Raw genomic sequence first — 15,348 nt, forward strand, 5'->3', positions numbered from 1 at the left:
GGGCCCTGGCGCGTGAGTGACTGCGCTGGCATGCAAATAAGTATGCAAATTAAACTCATTCCCTAAGACTGTGGGAAGCCAGGCACGCCCCAGCTGAAAGGTTCCATTTCCAACCAGCTCTTTGTTGAATGGCCCCGGCTAGGGGTGAAAGAGCACTGGACAGGGAGTCAGAACATGCGCCCCACGAATGACCCGCCCAGGTGCGACACGCGCTCACAGGTGGCGTGCACATCTCCTTATATCGGCACCTCCGCGCAAACACACACACAGGCACAAGAAGGCGCGCCCGTGCAAGGACATGCGAATACTTATGGTGCATCCACACGGGAAGGGTCTGGACCTGGAGGCAGGTGGTGCTGTGTGGTCTTCTCCGAGTTCTGTACTTCTCTGGGCCTCTGTATTCCTCCTTTGTAAATGAAGTAAGTCATACTTGGCCCCTATTTGGTTGTGGTGAGGACCGAATGAGACAAATAGATGGCAAGCGATGATCGTGGTGCCCGGTATACAGTAAGCACTTAATATCTGACGACCATGTTATGAGCATCCTCATCTATGAAGTGTGAGGCTGGAGGAGGTGCTCTCTGAGCTCCCGGTCAGCTCAAGGGTCCTGTGGTTCTGTGAGCTGCACCCATGCCCCACTCAGAGCCTGTCAGCCATCTAGGCCGGAGGACCGTGTGTGTGTAGGTTCCAGAAACTGGCCCCAAAAGGTGATTCTATTATCCTTCAATCCAGTTCATACCGGAACTTCTGGCCCATGGCAAGTATGAATACTACGCTGGCCGCCCTGTGACAAATGTGGTAAACTGAGGGAGGGGTGTGAGTCACCAGGGCCAGCTCAGAGCTGGAGGCGGGACCAAAAGCCAGAACCAGGCTCCTGGTTGCTCAGGGCTGGGCTCGTGCAGCCGGTGATTTCTGGGGCCTTCTCTGCGCAGAGCAGGGCCTGGTGGCCAAATCTGAGTGTGCTTCTACTTTAAGATGTGGTCTGTTCCAGGGTCACCAGGCCCCAAGCAGTGGCTCCAAATGATAAATAAATAAAATCCGATGTGAAACCCCCAGGGCAGCAATATATGGAGTATTCACTACACAGATCATTTCCAGCTGTTCTACCTCGTCCAGGAGCCTGAGACAAAGCAGCTTACATGCTTAAAATCATGTAGCTCAAAGGTAGCAGACGCGGACTCGAACCAGCATCCCTCTGACTTCAGAGGCCCTACCCTCAGCTCACGCGCCAGCGCCTCCCCCAGAGAAGCAAGGCGGAGAAAAATGAGTTCGCCAACTGCAATAGGCCAGAGGCCTCGGTTGCTCCCGCGGGTGACGGGAGGGGACGTGAGGCCCAGCAGCTCGGGCACCGCGCCCTCCAGGAAGCCACCCGCACCCCGCCCCGGTTTCCCTGCGATCCCAGGGAAGGTCAGCAGCCAGCACATTAAATAAGGCCATAAATTTGTCATGAAGGCCCGGAAATGAACGAGGCTCATCATTTATGGATGGAATAATTAAGCCACTGTGCTCAGTGGTTCACTGAGGCCTGTGCCCGGGGACCAGTTTGGAGATCTGGCTGTCACCGTCCTCACCCCCTGGCATCTCAATCCGGACCCTGGGGCGCGCAGACTCCACCAGCAGCCGCAGCTGCCCACAAGCGCGGCGCGGCAAGAGCTCCGCCCTCATGATGTCACGACCGCCCAGGCCAATCCCAGGCAGGCTTCTCTTGAAGGTCCGCCTCTGGGGTGCCCAGGCCCTTGGATGGAGGTGGTGGACCGGCTTCTCCTTGGGGTGTAAGTCGGCTTCTTCATGTGGTAGAAAGTGTGAGAAATTTTTTTTAATGTTTACTTATTCTTTTTTTTTAACGTTTATTTATTTATTTTTTTGAGACAGAGAGAGACAGAGCATGAACAGGGGAGGTTCAGAGAGAGGGAGACACAGAATCCCAAGCAGGCTCCAGGCTCCGAGCTGTCAGCACAGAGCCCGACGCAGGGCTCGATCACAAACTGCAAGATCGTGAACTTGAGCCGAAGTCCGACGCTCAACCGACTGAGCTACCCAGGCGCCCCGCGAGTGTAAGAAATTTAGACTGACTTGGATTCAAATCCTGACCCTTTCACTCCAGCTCTGTGTGTCTGGGCTGCTCACTTCACCTCCCTGGGCCTTTGTCTTCTCCTCTCAGAAATGGGCAGGGTTGCCTGGGTAGCTCGGTGGGTTGAGCCTCCGACTCCCGGTGTCGGCTCAGGTTATGATCTCGCAGTTCGTGAGTTTGAGCCCTGCATGGGGCTGGGTGCTGGCTGGTAGAGCCTGCTTAGGATTTTCTCTCTCCTTCTCTTTCTACCCCTACGCTGCTTGCAGGTGTGTGCACGCTGTCTCTCAAGAATAAATAAATACAGGGGCGCCTGGGTGGCTCAGTCGGTTAAGCGTCCGACTTCGGCTCAGGTCATGATCTCACAGTTCGTGAGTTCGAGCCCTGCGTCAGGCTCTGTGCTGACAGCTCGAGCCTGGAGCCTGTTTCGGATTCTGTGTCTCCCTCTCTCTCTAACCCTCCCCCGTTCATGCTCTGTCTCTCTCTGTCTCAAAAATAAATAAACATTTAAAAAATTTAAAAATAAAAAAAAGAATAAATAAATACACATTTTTAAAAAAATGGGCAAAATAGGGGTGCCTGGCTGGCTCAGTCAATAGAGCACGTGACTCTTGATCTCAGGGTTTTAAGTTCCAGCCCCACGCTGGGTGTAGAGATTACTTAAAAACAAAATATCTTGTTTAAAAATGGGCAAACTAATTATTCTATGGATTATGGGGAGGATAGAAGTAAATAATAGTTATAAAGTACCATGGGAAGGTCTGGCATATGCGAAGTGCACCACAAACCCAGCATTTCCTTCCTTTCTCCCAACAGAACAGTCAGGCAGGCAGGAATCAAGAAGCTCAGAGAAGCAGAGAGATTTGACCAAGGATACGCAGCGTGAGCAAACAGTGGGCGCCTAGTGCCCAGAGCTTCACCTGGAGCTCCTGTCACCTATCATGTGTGGAAGGCGCAGCCCGTTCTCCAACAAAAGGTTGAGGCCCCTGACCCCTCCCTGCCCCTGGCTACCCCAGGTCTGCAGAAGGAAGAGGTATTTGTAAAGGGGACCAAAAGCACTAACATTTATGGAGCTCTTGCGGTGACCAGGCATTTTCCTAAGGGCCCTGCAATTATGATTTCACTGCATTCTCTAGAGGACCCTTGGAAACAGGTACCATTATTATTGTCTCCATTTTATTTTTTTTATTTTTTTAACGTTTATTCATTTTTGAGAGACAGAGAGAGAGCATGAGCGGGGAAGGGGCAGAGAGAGGGAGACACAGAATCCCAAGCAGGCTCCAGGCTCCGAGCTGTCAGCACAGAGCCCGACGCGGGGCTGGAACTCACGAACCGTGAGATCATGACCTGAGCTGAAGTCGGACGCTCAACCGACCGAGCCACCCAGGCACCCCCATTGTCCCCATTTTAGAGATGAGGAAATGGAGGCTTATGCTCAGACCTTGGAGACACTCAGCCAAGAGGTAGAATTTGTGTGTGGTTTCCTGGGCCCCAGCAAAGCCAGGCTTGGGAGGAGGGTGGCAAATTGAAGACTATTTGGAGTTTGAGAGAGATGTCACTTGACTAGACCAGCCATGTTCCAGAATTCCATCTCTGTTATTCCATGCTCTTCAATGGGTTCAAGCTCTCATTTTACAGATGGGGAGACTGAGGCCCCGCCACCAGAGGCAGAACCTTGGGGCCTGCCCACCAGCTCTCCAGGGCCCGTCCCATTGGTCATGGACACCAAGGCTGGCCCAACTAGAGAGGTCTCCGGCACCTGCCTTGGGGAGGAGTCTGGACCCTCCTCCCCTCGCTACCCCACCCACCCTCCATCACCATGGCAACCATGCAGGTGAGTCTCATCACCGCTAATCCTCTAATTACCAGCCACCTCTTCAATCGGCTGTAATTACTTTGGGGACACAGTTAACCTCTCATTAGGAACGCACGGCCGCTTTCTCCAAAAGCGCAGCGGTGACAAGCCTAGTAATTTACCGCCCCGGCTCGCGGGGCCGCTTTGTGTTTAACTCGGGCGCCATCGCATCCCTGTCATTACTCCAGCCTGGTTGTCATGACGATTAATCATTCAATCCCTCATCAGCAACTTTTGCCAAATGTCACCCCGCTCTTGATCAAAATCCATCCTGCAGCCCGACACTGGGGGACTAATGACTTGGAAATAGGCTTCTCCATTCCCGAGAGCTTTTCCCCAAGACTCCTCAGCTCCCTCCAGAAAGGAAGAGGAAGGTCTGAGCTCAGTGTGGTGGTGGGGGCGGGGGGGCAGTAGTGGGAGCAGAACTGGCCTGCGTTGGGTGCTTATTCTGCACCAGGCACCTGAGGGGCATTGTCCCTCATGACAACTCCCTGGAAAGGGAAACTGAGGCTCCGAGAAGCTGGTGGTTGGACAGCAAGGAAGTATGGAGAGATTCTAACTCAGACCTGTCTAACTCCAAAGCTGAGCTCTTTTTACCAAACTTCGAGGATAATGCACATCGCCAGGTAGCAAGATCCTGGAATATCACGGTTTGGGCAGCATTGTAGAAATGAGCCGGCCCATTAAATTCAAGGCAGAAGGACTTAAGAGACAACTCTGGGCACTTTCTGATAAGGAGCCCCATCTAGGGTGAGCAGCTAACTGTCATGAACACCTATGTCCCAAACGACAAGCAGCAACATCCAGCAGAGAGTGACCTCACAAACCAGGTGGAGAAATAGACTGAAACACAGCGGTAGTAGGTCCGTGAAATGATCTAGACTGAGATTCTAGGCCTGGGGTCATTGGTGCTTAATAATGGACTTCAGTCGCCCGTGAGCCCCCTGAAAATGCAGGATACATTGTGATTGGATGTGAGCATGTGCATTTTTCTAGGGAGATGCTACAAAAAAATGTTAAGAACTACTGCTCTTATCTTTCCCCATATCCTTATCTTATAGAAGGGGATACTGAGGCCCAGAGAGGAACCAAGACTTGTCCAGAGTTCCAAAACAATGCAGGATGGGAACCACTGGTCCAAGCAGGTGTGAACTCTTTCTCAGGTGCCCAGGGCAGCCAAGTAGGTCAGTGCAAAGGGAGGAATTCCTACTCCTTCAGAGTGGCTTCCAACCCCCCCAGCCCCCAGCCTCCTGAGAAAGCCCAACCCCCACCCTGCTAAAGGAATCTTTCCGAGGCCCCTCCCAGGGAATGTTCCTGCTGGCTGGGCCGCCAGCATGTGTGAGACATAATTACAGCACGTTGTAAATGGCATTAACAGACTGTCACAGCAGCCACATGGTATTAGCAAACGGCTCTGTCTTCATCATGCAGTCCCCGCAGCCTCCGGGCTGGAGCACTTCCCAAGGGGTCTCCCAGGTCCAAGTTGCAGAAGTCTCCCGGCAGGGGACTGGGGGTAGGGGCAGTGATGCGGCTCACAGAGGCCTGGAGATTCCCCCAAGACTTTCTGAGGTCTCAGCAAAGAGCTGAGTAGAAAGTTAGGAAATCTGATTTGTAAACCTGTTTCAGCCTCGACAAACTAGCCTTTATCAGGGAGCTACTTATGAGCCAGCCTCTCTGGAATGTAATCTTGTTTATACCTTATAACCACAACCTAAAAGATTATATTCTTCATTCTGCTTTATAGATCAGTTGACTGAGGATCAAAGGGGAAAGGTGATTTCCCCAAGTCCTTTCAGCTAATGGGTGACAGCTGTAGGATTCAAAACAAGTTCCGATGCCTCCGGAACTTCTGGTTTTCCATATATCATGCTGCCTCCTTGGAAAGGTCTCTGATCAGTTTTCTGTCGATAGATACTATAGCCTTGAAGATAATTCCCTAAAGCTACCAGCCCACCAGAAACTTACCAGCCCCTGAGCTCTGATCCCTGGGGTTTCTGTGGGAGCAACATAGTAACAACATAATAATCATCACTATTGTAACAAATATTGTTTATTTCCATACAGTTTCTTCTATGTTCTTTGTAGCGAATCCATGAGGGAAAGAACAGCTCTTTCTTGGAGTTGAGAACTAAGGCCCAGAAGGGGAAAGTGACTCTCCCAAGGCTTCACAGCAAGTTTGTGGTGGAGCTAGAATGAATTCCCCTTGTCTCCTTGATTCCCGGTTCTGGTTCTTTTCCGTAAGCCACTGAGAAAGTGTCCATAAGCCTGAGGCCAGGGAGGGGGCATTTACTCTTTCAGGTGCCTCCTGCCCTCTCGCCTGCCCTGTGGGCACCAGTGATTTATTCTTTATCCAGGAGGCCTCCAGGCTGCAGGCAGCAGGATGGGCTGCCTCCCGACTGGTAAGCAAATCCCCTGCTGAGCAGGTCATATTTTATCCGGGCCGCCACCTGCCAGCTCATTTGCTTACAGATACAGGTGCTTCATCAGGGAGGAATTAGCGATTACTTAGCCCAGAGACCCTGGCAGACGGAAGGGCAAGCCAGGGCCATAGCTGGGGTGGGAAGTCAGAAGCCTATCTGTGAGGTCTCTATCTCCTCCCAGGCCACTTAGCTCTGCTCTGGAACCAAAGAGTAGGAGCTAGGAAAGAAGAAAGGACCTCTCTGCTTTGGGGAAAACTGACCTCCCACTCCCAACCTATATTTTACCAGTTCTCCAAGGGTGGGTGCCAGTAGCCCCATTCCCTGCAGCCTTCCCAGATCCTCCACACCTGCCAAAAATAACAAGATAGTAAGTCTAACGGTCCCACGATGCTTATTGGTGCCTAGGACTCTATATGCATTGCCTCATTTAATCCAAATCAACTAATACGGCATTTTTAAATCTCCATTTACAGATGAAGAAATAATCTCAGAAAGATTAACCAGTTTGCTCAGAGTCATGCAGTAGGTGAGTTACAGAATTTAGCCGTCTCTGATTTCAGACCTCTTCTCCTAACCAGAACTCCTTGTCTCCCCCCAGGCTGTTCCCCAAACCCTGTACCTCACTTGCTGAATTTTGTTCACTTGTTTCTTTATTTACTTATTTTTTAAATAATTTTTAATCTCAGAACAATTTTAGACTTACAGAAAGATTACACAGATAATACAAAGATTTCCCACATGCCCCACACCCAGTTTCCCCCATTATTAACATCTTACATTTGTCACAATTAATGAACTAATATTGATACATTATTATTAACTAAACCCCATTCTTCATTCTGATTTCTTTGGTTTCTACCTAACGCCCTTTTTCTGCTCTAGGATCCCACCCAGGATACCCCACTGCATACAGTGGTCACTTCTTCTTAGTGTCCTCTTGGCTGCGACAGTTTCTCGGATTGTCCTTGTTTTTGATGACTTTGACAATGTTAAGGAGTACTGTTCGGGTATTTTGTAGAATGTAACTCAACTGGGATTTGTCTGATATTTTTCTCTTAATTGGACTGAGGTTATGTGTTTTAAGAAGAGGTGAAGGGCCACTCTCATCCCATCAGGGGCACATACTATGAGTTTGAGATATCACTATCAAGCTTAATGTTGATCACGTGGCTGGTGTAGTGTTTGCCCAGCTTCTCCACTTTCCCCTTCTTTGCATATTGTATTTTTAGACTGAAACACTGGGGAGTTATGCTCCCCCTCCTTGAAGACAGAGGATCTACATAAATTATTTGGAATTCTTCTGCACAGGAGATTCGTATATTCTCCCTTTTGTTTATCGGTCCAGTCATTTATTAATATCGGTATGGGCTCGTTGGTATTTCTTTTATACTTCAGCTTATAATCCAATACTACTCTGTTTTTTAAGTGACACTTGGTTCTTTTTTCCTTGGTGTATCAGCATTTCCCCAATTCTATTCTGAGACAATCTCATTCCATGGGATTTTAACAGGCAATCCTCTTAAAATAGGTTCTAGAGACAAGTCATTTGGGGTAATAGTGGTTGAAAAGGGTTGAAAAGAGATCTTGACTGTAGGACTTGTCAGATCTTTTAATGTGCCAATAATGTGAGTAGTGAATCACCCAGAGGGGGATCTAATAGGCAACATTTCCCACATTTCTTTTCCTGACACTCTGGGGTAGGGTGGGGAAGACACAGATGAGAAAATAATCTAACTATGTATCTCATCTTCCCCTGGAGACCAGAAGTTCTTAAAAGCAAAGATGATGCTTTATTCTCATCTTTATCTCTAGAAATTAGCACTGAGGAGGTGCTAAGGGAATGTTGTTGGATAATGGAAGGATGGATGATGAACAGATGGATAGATGGGTGGATGGGTGGGTGAGATGAGTCCGAAGGATTTGTAGTTGGTAGATGGATCTATGAGCAGATTGGTAGGTGTATTGGTAGGTGGATGGATGAATGGATAGATGGATGAGAAGGTTGATAGGTGGATTGGTAGGTGGATGGATGGATGAGTAGATTGGTAGGTGGGTGGGTGAATAGGTGGGTGGATGGATGGATAGATGAATGGATGGGTGGATAGATGAATGGATGGATGGATAGACGGATGGATGGATAGATGAATGGATGGGTGGGTGGATGGATGGATGGATGGATGGATGGATGAGCAGGTTGGTAGATGGATGGGTGAATAGGTGGGTGAGTGGGTGGGTAGGTGGGTGAAGGGATGGATGGATAGATGGATAGACAGATGAGCAGGTTGGTAGTTGGATTGGTAGGTGGGTGGATGGATGGTTGAATGGATGGTTGAATGGATGGATGGATGGATGGATGGATGAGAAGGTTGGTGGGTAGATGAGTGAATAGGTGGGAAGATGGATGGATAGATGATGAATGGATGGATGGATGGATGGATGAGCATGTTGGTAGGTGTATGGGTGAATAGGTGGGTGAGTGGGTGGGTAGGTGGGTGAATGGATGGATGGATGGATGGATGGACAGATAGATGAGCAGGTTGGTAGTTGGACTGGTAGGTGGGTGGATGGATGGATGAATGGATGAGAAGAGTGGTGGTGGATGAGTGAATAGGTGGGAGGATGGATGGATAGATGATGCATGGATGGATGAGCAGGTTGGTAGGTGGATGAATGAATAGGTGGATGGATGGATGGATGCATGCATGCATAGGTGAGATGGATACATGGATAGATGAACAGACAGAAGGAGCAGAAACACCAGGCCTTGGCTCCCTTCTTTCTGTAAGCTGGGCATTTGCCCATGAGGAAAAAGCCTCTGCCTCGACTAGTAGCGGAATAACTTTGAAATCAGACAACAAAGATGCAAGTCCTGGCCCTGTCACCAGCTGTGTGATCTGGGACAAGTCTTTTAGACTCTTCGAGTCTCAGGTTATTCATCTGTCATAAGGGACTAGTTACTATATCTCAGGATTGCCAAGCGGCGGTGCAGGGGTTCGGATCCAGTGTTAGCTGATTACGGAGTCCATGCTCTTTCCATGGTGTCACAGGGGACCGAGGCAGTCCCTGGGGGTGCAAAGGTGGGAACAGGGCTGCAGTATACCCTTGTCCAGCTGTACTCTACCCACAGGCACCTGGTTGAGGCGGTGGGATTGGAGGTCAAATGTATCTGAAATTCAGCTTGATGTCCACTAGCTGAGGCTTATACCAAGAGCCTTCAAGAGCCTAGAGACAATGCAGCCTTTTGGTAATTGTTGTACCCAAAAGGGTGATTTTTCCTAATTGGTCTGCCCGAATGGGATGCCTTTTCCTAATGTCAACAAAGCCTCCACATAGGCTTCCTGAACTCTCAGTGGAAACACATTTTAAAAGGCAAGCACAGGGGCCCCCAGGCGGCTCAATCGATCAGTTAAGCGTCCAACTCTTGGTTTCAGCTCAAGTCATGATCTCATGGTTCATGAGTTTGAGCCCTGCATCGGGCTCTGCACTGACAGTGTGGAGCCTGCTTGGGATTCTCTCTCTTCCTCTGCCCCTCCCTCACTCCCGCTGTCTCTGTCTCTCTCAAAATAAATAAATAAACTTAAAAAAAATAAATAAATCAAAGGCAAGCACATTGGCAGGGGCTGAGAACCCAGCTTCTAAGATGACACTTTCCAGGTAGGATCCCCAGGGCTCTACGTGCCAGGAACAGCCAGCCCAGCTTCAGCAGGTGAGAGACAGTTCCTGACATTCTCCCAGAGAAGCTGGGGCCAGCGAGGAGGGGAGATGGGACTTCATTCAGTCTGCTCAGCTGCCCTAGAACATCCCCTCCTACCCCACTTAGGCCCTCTCTTCCCCCACCCCCCACCTTCTGAAATCCAGGTGTGGAAGGCAGGGCCCCGTCTGTGGTCATTCCCTGAGCCACCTGGATCTAAAAACTAGTACTGTCTTTCTAGGGAAGGGTGGGCAGGCCCTCCTGATCTCCCAGAATGACTCCCTCCGCTGGCATCTCCCAGGAGCTATGGCTGCTCCTCCCACTGGCTGGGTGGCCACTTGTAAGGAATGATCCACCCGGGTCCTTCAGCCCCGTTTCCACTCCCCTTCCTATCCTCCCCCTCCCTGCCACCGCCTCTGGCCTGATTAATTCCCCCCAATCCGCCATGCCACAGGGACTAATCGGGCTCGTGCCCTGCTAATTGGCACACGAGAGACCTGACAAATGGCTCTGTTTATGGGATTCCCAGGCTGGGCTAGGTTAACCTGGCACGCCCAAGCCACCCCAGGTTTGCCCCTGAGATACGTGAGCTGGAGCCCTGGGTGGGAGAGGAACGCAGAGGACCCAGGACAGAGGGAGGTCCCCACTATAACCTTCGGATTAACCCAGCCCTGCCACTTCCTGGCTGTGTGACTTAGACTAGGTTGTCTCCCTCTCTGACCTTGGCATTCAGGCTCCTGCTCTGTCTGCACTGGGCCTCATCTCCAAACTCAGCTCCTCAGGTGTGCTGGCCCTTCCTCTCCAGCCGGCCTGCCGATCACAGAAGCTTAGTCCCAGCTGTCTGGAGAGAAACGTGTCTGCATGATAGGTGTGTGTATGTGCCTAATTATCACTTTCACTGATACATAGTGTATTGATATTGACACGTGGCACGCAATTTTAAAATAATAGCAAAATATACACTTGTCTTTACTGTAAATTCCTAGAACGAATTGATCCTCGTAAAACACTTTGCATTGATTTTTGCCAAACTCTGGCATCAATAGGCAGCCTATAGTCGGACGTGTTGAACAAAGGGTAACTCAGCCTTGAATCTCGGTTGCTATTTTCACGTAAGTGCGAGTGGGCAGGGCTGAAAGTGGGACAGTGAAGGTGGACATCAAAACTTCACTCCCGTGTCGGTGACGTGAGCAACTTCTTCGCTCAATTGCCTAATGGTTTCTGAATACTGGAAGAATATCTCTTCAGCTTCTTTGCGCTATTCCCAGCTCGTGGCTATAAACAGAACACACTTTTTTTCATCTGCGTTAACATTGTCTCCATTACTTCCTGTCCTTTTTATTTATTTTGAGAGAGTGTGTGCGCGTGAGTGGGGGAGGGGCAGAGAAAGAGAGAGGGGATTCGGAGCAGCCTCCACACTGTCAACACGGAGCCCACGCCAGGCTCAAGCCCACAGACCTTGAGATCACCACCTGAGCTGAGGTGGGACGATCAACTGACTAAGCCACTTCCTAAGGGTAGACGAGCAACCTACGGCTGAGTTAAGGCCCCATTCATAACACTTGCCATCTATCAATTATCTGCCGATGGTCAGATACTGTGATTTCAAACCCACCAACATGTTGGTGAACGTGGGCTTGGGGAGAGACGCACAGATTGCACCGTATAGCATTTCCGTCATAAAGATGCAATAGGGAAAAATAACTTCAAATGCATACAAGTAGCACAATGTAGTTAAAGCATTAAGGGGGCACCTGAGTGGCTCAGTCGGTCGCGTGTCCAATTCTTGATTTCAGCTCAGGTCATGATACCACGGTTGTGAGATTGTGCCCCACGTCAGGCTCTGTGCTGACCATGGAACCTGCTTAAGATCCTCTCTCTGTCTCTCTCTCTCTCCCTTTGTCCTTCTCCCCCACTCATGCACGCTCTCTCTCCCGCTCTCTAAAATTAAAAAAAAAAAAAAAGAAATGATGAGTTTTGAGTATTTACTAGTTATGATATGATTGACTTAGCTGTAAGTTTATATAATTTAAATGTCAGTAATCACTGTGTGTTGTGTAAAAAAAAAAAAAAGTGGCTGAACTTTGTCCCTGGTTCCTGAGAGGAAGACTGAATCCTTGGACTTTCTGAAGTGATGGGGAGAATGTGTTATTTGTGAGCCCCTGGGATCACACCGGAGTTGATGCTAAGAGATGGGGTGACTCAGGATGGGGCCGGTCACCAGAAAAGACCCACCATGTGATTAGAAGGCTGGGGCTTTCAGGACCTCTTCTCCAAAGGGGCAGGGGGAGGCCTGGAGACTGAGCTCAATCACACGGCCAATGATTCGGTCAGCCCTGCCTAGGCAACGGGACCCCCATAAAAACTCTGGACGCTGCGGCTCAGTACAGCTTCCTGGTTGCTAAACACACTGATGCACCAGGAGGGTGTTGAGCCCTGATTCCATGGGGAGAGGGCGCGGAAGCTCCGAGTTTGGGGCCCTCCCGGACCTCACCCTTCATTGGGCTGATCCTGATTTTATCCTTTATAATAAAATTGTAATCTTGAGCATAGTGCTTTTCTGAGCTCTATCTGCCATCTGCTCCAGCAAAGTCTCAACGCTGAAGGGAGTTTCGAGACTCCCCGAATCTGCACCCATTTGGTCGTGACCTTGCCGTCTTGTTGGGATACATGCCCCTCCACCCGTCGGGTCTGACGCTAACTCCGGGCGGTTGAGCGTCAGACCTGGATTGGATTACGAAGCACCAGTTGGTGTCAGAAATACTGTTTTGACAACTGGCTCGCACGGCTTCTAACAATTGAACGGTTGGTTCCTAGTTCCACTCCTGGGCCTTCGTTTATGTCATTCCTTCTGGCTGAAGGCTCTCCCTCCGCTCACGTTCATTCCGGGGCTCATTCACTTACTGACCGAGTCTTTCTTGAGGGCACGCTCCGTGCCAAGCACTGGACTAGGTGCCCGGGGTAGAGAAGAAGATAGACATCGCCTGCAGCGGGTACAATTAGTGCCCCGCTCAGATCCCCCTAGGGTCCCTTTGGCCATTTCTGTGTGCCCCTCCACCAGCTTCTGTGTGCTTTCCTTCCATTTGCCTACGTTTCTGACTCCTTTAGAGAACCATCCTCCAGCTGCCGGAGCCACTTTGCTGGCACGTGCAGAGAGCCAGGGGGTTAGAACCCCCTCACCCCCAGGCTGGGGCGGTTCTCAGTCAATGGCTGGCAGTGGGTGAAGGGCCAGCTCCCTTGACTCAGGTCCCGATAACTGTGTGGTGTAACTCACACTCCCAAGCTCCTGTGTGAGATCGGGCTGAAGCCACCCTCCATGGGGCTTTGCCTAAGATTGCACCCTCCTTGGCTTTCTCCTATCCCCGGTCCTGCTCCCCCCACTCCCTTACTCATCTCCCGTGGGATCACTTCCTTAAACAATCCCTTGCATGCCAATCCTTGTCCCAGGGTCCAACCCAAGACCTGCCCTATGGAGCTTATAGTCTAGTGGGGAGACAGGCATTATTCACAGAGTCCTAAAAACACAAATTTCTTCATCAGTGAATATCAGTGCTTTGAAGGGAAGCAACAGAGTCAGAAACAGAGTCTCTGAGAGCTGTTACAGGGACATGCCCCATCAGAGTGATCAGGGAAGGCTCCCTGGAGGAAGTAGTGCTTCTTGTAGGATGAAGTCTGAAGGATAAAGGGGAGCTTAGCAGGGTGAAGGAGACAAGGGGGAGGGAGGAACTTTTGCAGGTAGATGGCATAGCAGGTGCAAAGGCCCTGTGGCGGGGGAGAGAGATCACTGTAGCTAGAGCACAGAGTGAGATGAACCTAGAGGAATTGATAAGGGCAGAACTGTGCAGCTTGGCGGTACAAGTGGGGATGTGGGTTCATTTTCTTTCTTTCTTTTTAGTGTTTATTTTGAGAGAAAGCAAGAAAGCATGAGTGGAGGAGGAGCAGCGAGGGAGAAAGAGAGAATCCCAAGCAGGCTCTGTGCTGTCAGCACAGGTTCCTTGTCTAAAAGGAGTGGAAACACATCTAAATGTCAAGTAGAGGGCTGACCTGAGAGATTTAAATTTTGAATTTTTTCACGCTTTGAAGTGCAAAGATTCTTTGACCCCCAGGAATTTGCCCTGTGAATAAGGCCACTTTCTTATACAAGGATGTTCACTACAGTGCTGTGGAGGATACAAAATGAAACACAGAACCTACTAAAACATCCATCAAGAAAGGACAGGTTTGGGGGCGCCTGGCTGGCTCAGTTGGTGGAGCGTGTGACTTGATCTCAGGGTTGTGAGTTCGAGCCCCATGTTGGGTGTAGAGACTACTTAAAAATAAAATCTTGGGGCGCCTGGGTGGCGCAGTCGGTTAAGCGTCCGACTTCAGCCAGGTCACGATCTCGCGGTCCGTGAGTTCGAGCCCCGCGTCGGGCTCTGGGCTGATGGCTCGGAGCCTGGAGCCTGTTTCGGATTCTGTGTCTCCCTCTCTCTCTGCCCCTCCCCCGTTCGTGCTCTGTCTCTCTCTGTCCCAAAAATAAATAAAAAACGTTGAAAAAAAATTAAAAATAAATAAATAAATAAATAAAATAAAATCTTAAAAAAAAGAACAGGTTTAATAAATTTGGCTCATCCCTTCAGTGGACCCTCATACAGCCTTTAAAAAGTATGAGGGAGGGGCACCTTGGTGGCTCAGTCGGTTAAGTTTCCGACTTCGGCTCAGGTCACGATCTCGTGGTTCGTGAGTTCGAGCCCCGCATTGGGCTCTGTACTGACAGCTCGGAGCCTGGAGCCTGCTTCGGATTCTGTGTCTCCCTCTCTCTCTGCCCCTCCCCTATTAGCGCTCTCTCTCTCTCTCTTAAAAATAAAATAAACATTTTAAAAAATTTTAAAAAAAGGGTAACTGCCCTGGTGCTTGGCACATAGTAGATAGTCACTAAATATTAGTTGAGTGATTTCATGAATGAATACATTGTTGCTTCTGCAGAGAAGAATTGAACTTAAGAGAGGGTTTTGCTTGTTTCCTTTTCAGTCTCATGTTCTTCCAGGAGGATTAGTTTTCTACTTGCTGGTGGGTTTTTTTACTGTAATCGTTTCGCTTTCTGGCGATGTGATTTCCACACAACGAAATTCACTGACGATAAGCGTGCAACTGGGTGAGTGTACAAATGTATACAAATGCATATAACTTGGGGGCGCCTGCGTGGCTCAGTCCGTTGAGCGTCTGACTCTTGATTTCAGCTCAGGTCATGCTCACAGGGCCGTGGGATCGAGCCCCACATTGGGCTCTGCACTGAGTGTGGAACTTTCTTGGGATTCTCTCTCTCTTTCTTTCT

At 49.8% G+C, this 15,348-nt stretch overlaps 1 long non-coding RNA gene across 2 annotated transcripts in view; it reads left to right on the plus strand.

Annotated features, from left to right (window-relative positions):
- The window catches only part of LOC109277469 (uncharacterized), a 37,659-nt gene that overhangs the window by 13,247 nt on the left and 9,064 nt on the right, over window positions 1-15,348 (plus strand). The window contains exons 3-5 of one of the 2 annotated variants that reach the window (XR_008422158.1): window positions 3,707-3,902; window positions 6,817-6,869; window positions 10,768-10,902. This is a non-coding gene — a long non-coding RNA (uncharacterized LOC109277469). The remainder of the gene's footprint in view (window positions 1-3,706; window positions 3,903-6,816; window positions 6,870-10,767; window positions 10,903-15,348) is intronic. The other variant, XR_002085156.2, reaches the window with a different exon arrangement.

Source organism: Panthera pardus, unplaced genomic scaffold, assembly GCF_024362965.1.
Source record: "Panthera pardus isolate Hobbes unplaced genomic scaffold, ASM2436296v1 HiC_scaffold_15, whole genome shotgun sequence".
Taxonomy (NCBI): Eukaryota; Metazoa; Chordata; class Mammalia; order Carnivora; family Felidae; genus Panthera; species Panthera pardus.